Raw genomic sequence first — 5,593 nt, 5'->3', positions numbered from 1 at the left:
AGCTATCCTGGCAATAACTCTTAACATCAATCTCAAACCTTCTAATATAGGCCTCGTTAAAGTGGCTAAAAATCAGAGCATCAGAAAGAGGTGCATGACCCAACCAACAATCATTTTAGAAATGAATCTGACTACCTGATCCAACTTTCCATTTCAACCCTCTAGTCAAGATCACTTTAGTCTATTGTAAATGGTTTTAAATAAATTACTCAATGAAAGGTTTTGAGACTCAGTAAACCTACTTAGAGAATCAGAATCTTGGAGGTATTTATCCCTCATGATCATGCTCCACTCACTGGTAAAATTAAGGATCCTCTAGGTTTGCTTAGCCAAGACTGCAATGTTGATTTAATTTTTACCCAGGCTTCCAAATGTTTTTGGTTTACAAACTTGATCCCAAGCAACCGGTGGAATCCATTTAGTTTCTTCTATGAGATTAATTATTTGTTATAAATATTGTAATTTGAGTTTAAAATCAATTTGTGAATGCAATTTTATGATTAATATAAAATAGAAAATTATTTGAATGAGTTCTTGTGTTTATTATTTTATTAGTATTACCAACTATTTGTTAAATAAAATATTGGTCTTTATTTTATTATGAATTTTGTTATTATGTGTCATATCAGAACTAAAATTGTCTAAGTCTTAAGTGATGTGGGATTTGGTTTTGTATATATTGGTTTTGCTGAGCTAGAGATAGGATTCAATCAAATAGTAAGATTTGGTAGTAGCCACAATCATTAAATGGAAAAAATAATGATGCTTGGACAAAAACAGAAGAGCCTATGGTTGGAAATAATTTGTCTAAGTTTGAGGTCAGAGGGTTCATAAATGTGATTGACCTATCTCAATATTTAATCCTCACACTATTAGGAATTGGGAAGGACCACTGAGAGGGGGCTGAATCGGTTGTCAATAAATTAAACCCAAAACTAATTATCCCAATTTAAAAATTAGTGTCAGTAAAACAAACTTAATGTCAGTAAAATAGATTAACAGTTATAGCACTACTGGTATAACTTAATGCATGAAACAAAAAGGAAAAAAACATTCATAACACATGAGATAGATATTTTGATGTGGAAACCCTATAAGGAGAAAAACCACGGTGGGAAAACTTACCCATAATCAGATGATACTACTGTAGATAGTTAGTGAATACAATAAGGGGTTTGCACATGCAGAAAGGCCAACCGCTTAGAGCTCACTACTCAATCACAAAATAGGAGTCACACTGACTACAATTGGATGGTTAAATCCAATAAACAATGTACTGCTTCAATATATCATCTACAATACTGGATTCAGTACTGGTTTAAGCTCTAACCATGAGTGCCAAACACCTTCATAACATTTCCTTCAACCTTCAAATAATATCTGCGTGATTCACACAAGGATCTACTTATACAATGATCTTCAATATTCGTACACACTCATATATTATGATCTTCAAATAAGATCTTACAATTATTTATACAAAACCCTAAGACCTTATGATTAGTTCATCTCCCTAAAGATATTACAATTAAAAATTAAGTCTTCATGCAATACAATATGTCGGCTCAATACATTTACACATTATCCAATCAATAAACCATTTCCAAAACATTTCGTACTGATCTAGAACATGATATCTTGTACCGGTCCATAACCTAGACCTATCTGTTGGTGAAGGCAAATATGTGAACCCGATCAGACTAATAAGCAAAACACCAAATCCAAACATCCAATCCATGTCTTTAACATAACCAAATGATCTCCAGATGATAACAAGTCATCAACTTCCTGAGCTTCTGGTGAAATATATATCTGTGACTGTGCATGAGCCAATATCCATGTCGGGACCACAACATGTCGGTTCAGCAATAAATCAATATAACCAAAGTGCCAAATAAACAATGTAGACCTCTAGAAAGATAAGTGTTGACATCAATGACAAAACCAATGCAACACATGAAGAATTTATCCATAATACCAACACACACTAAATAAGAAAGCCTACTTGAAGGAGATGAGAGAAAATATGTAAAATCTCTCAAAGAGAAAAGATTCACAGAGGCAACATTCCCTAAAACCAAAATTTCTAGCTACATAAATGATGCTTAGAAAATACTCCAAAATAGTAATGAGTAAATTTGCAGGGTTGGACTGGTCATCTTGAGATTCTTCCAAGAGATTTTAAGAATCTCCAAATGAGGAATAGTGAAGCCACCATTGAAAACAAACTTGTAATCTTGGAGTTTGATTAAGATATAAATATTCTAGCATTTATTTCTTTTCTAATAATAAAATTGACATGAATATTATATTTTTGTTGGAGGCTGGAATGTATTTAACCAATAAATATTTTGGGCATGAGCTTAATTGGGGTTCATTACACTAACTTTAGGACAAATAAAATGAAGGAAACATAAATATGATGATGATGATGTAGATTTTATTCCTTAAACACTCTTAATTTGAAAGTAAATGACTCTAGTGATTCTTCAATTATGTCATAATGTGCTTGAGTGCAAAATGAATGTTTATAAACACCATAAAATAGAAACATGTCCCATGAAATATTGTTTAGTCAACTTACAACAACTGATAGAAAGGGTAGGAAAGTTAGAATTTGAATTTGACGTCTTAGGATTTAGATATAATTATTTCACTCTTAAAGTTTGACGACAATCAACTTAAAGTGACTCAACACTGATCTTAAGGGATAAAGTGACAATATTGAAGTAGGGAGCAATTTCTATGAATTAATGCCAACAAAGGTGAAATGTAGATTAATACAAACAAGGTGAATTGAAGATACTCAGGGATACAACCCTAAGCTTTACCTAATAAATAGTTCATCACTTGTTAATATGTTATCATATTAAACGATTCACATCAATGTAACCATAAACATGATATGAAATGTCATACATATTATAATAATGTACTTTAATATTTAAATGATGAAAAAATATATATTTTAATATGAGGATAAACATTTTTAAATCACTTTAACAATCCACTGAAATCAAGAGTTCAAACCATACCGGTATATGAAGAATTGGTCTCTTTCATCTTAAACTTAAGAATTAAAATTTTTCTATTCTACCAAAACTGTTCCAAATACAATCTCAATCTTATCCACATAAAATATCACAAACTTAACCAATAAAATTTGATTCTCGTGAAACTTTATAAATCATTTAACTTCATAAAAAAAAATTATAAACTTTTAATATATATTATTTCAAAAATAATGGAAATCTTGTTAGAAGAAAACATATCTTTAATATAATGGTCTCTCAAAAAATTTACTATAGTGCTCGAATAAGAGAAAAGACCCAGTAGTTGGTAGCAATGAAGATAGTTTTTATTTCTGCAGCTACTTACCAAGACTACAACAAGTGATTGGGACGTTACGTATCACTGTGATTGAAAAACATATGAATTTATAATCTACAGACAGGCATAAACTATCGGCAGAGTTTGGTAGTGGCTGAGGTGTTTGGAAGAGGGATTTTAATCAGCAATGGAAATAGGATAATGGTATTGCGGGTTTGGCAGAAAATAGTAAAGGGGCATTTATAAACTTTTGTGCAGAATTAGTTTAAATATTATATTCAAATATGAAACATTATTATTCTAAATATGCATAATTAAGATATTGTACTTTTTTAATTGTCACAAATGCAAATTGAATGATCATTCATTCGTGGTATTGTTCTAATCATGATCACAAAATCTAAAGTTTGATAAAATTCAATTTGATAATTAGATGAATTATTGTATAGTTCTCCACCATCATTTAATTTTTTGTAATGCTATTTGCCGGATAAGTAATATATCCAGTAGGTCTCTCACCTAATAGAATAGCAAATGCATTCACTTTTGGATTGGTGATAAGACTTGATTCCACATATAAATCCATGCAAATGACCGATGCCAAGGGATAATCACCATATCTTAGGTTATAGCTTATTGTTGTGAGAAACATGTATCTGATGGATGCCAAGTGCTACCCATTGTATAATAGACCATAGCCAGACATAGCATTACAATGTAGGTGAAATATGTCAATGTTAGATACCAATTATTATTTTTTATGAACATTCTCTAGTGATAATATAGACTTAATATATTTGAAGATCAACTAACTCAAAAGGCTTAACTTTATATGCAAAACATACCAGTGGCCTTATCTGATATGTTTGATTATATTTAAGTCTTATCTAGTGATGATTATGGAATAGTCATACTATAGTCTCAAATATTATAGATATTGAAGTTAAAATTAAAAATTCGATGTATCTTAGTATATGATGATTTTATCTACACGTTTGTAAGCATGGATTTTAAACTTTCATGAATTGAATGAGTATAATAATGAGTAGAAGACTTCTTAGTTGTGACAAGTAACATTGTAAAAAGTTATTATTAATGAATATAAATTGATTAAGTGGTGATCAAAGTTAATGGTACTTTCAGTTATTTTAAGACAAATAGATATGACTTGAAAGAGTATATTGAAAAATATTGAAAGTTGATATTTTACAAACATATATATTAAATAAATTGAAAAAAATAAAAGAAGATAAGAAAGATAAATATGTCAAATATTTTTATACTAGGAGCCACGCTGTTTTGCCATGCAATAGCCAATAGGTAATTATTTTAATTGTATTTAAGATAAAGTGAAATTGGATGGAGAGAAAGAAACCAAAATTGAAACTATTATAACTTTATGGTATGAAGAACTTTTTTTTTTTTGTTATTAAAGGTGATAAAGAAAGGCATAAAATCTATAACATAAATTATTTAAAAATATATGCATTTATGAATTAAGTTGAATATTTTCATCATAGTAATATTAATTATTTTAAATCCATCAAACTTTTCTTTAGAGAAAGAATTAGTTTAAATATTATATTTAAATATGAAACATAATTATTCTAAATATGCATAATTATGATACTATACTTTCTTAATTGTTAAAAATGTAAATTGAGTGATTATTCACTTATAATATTGTGATTTTCTAGTCATTTTTACAAAATATAAAGTTTGATAAAATACAATTCGATAATTGAATGAATTATTTAATAGTTCTCCATCATCATTAATTTTTTTGGAATTCTAGAGGGAGGGTAATGCACTGGGTCTCTGACCTAGTAGAATAAAAAATGTATTCACTTTTGGGTTGGTGGTAAGACTTGATTCCACATAGAAATGTATGCAAATGACTAATACCAAGGGCTAATCACCATATCTTAGGTTATAACTTATTGTTGTAAGCAAGTGCTACCCATTATATAATAGACCATAGCCAGACTTACCATTACAATGTAGGTGAAAGATATCAAGAGCTATCAATTATTATTTTTTATGAACATTCTCTAGTGATATAGAGTTAAACTATTTGAGGATCAACTAACTCGAAAGGCTTAAATTTCTATAAAAAATACTAATGGCCTTATGTGATATGTTTGAATATATTTAAACCTTATCTCGTGATGATTATGGAATAGTCATACTATAGTCTCAAATACTATAGATATTGAAGTTAAAATAAAAAATTCCATGTATCTTATTATATGATGATTTTACC

Source organism: Cryptomeria japonica, chromosome 11 (genome assembly GCF_030272615.1).
Source record: "Cryptomeria japonica chromosome 11, Sugi_1.0, whole genome shotgun sequence".
NCBI lineage: Eukaryota > Viridiplantae > Streptophyta > Pinopsida > Cupressales > Cupressaceae > Cryptomeria > Cryptomeria japonica.
This window is presented reverse-complemented; position numbering follows the sequence as displayed.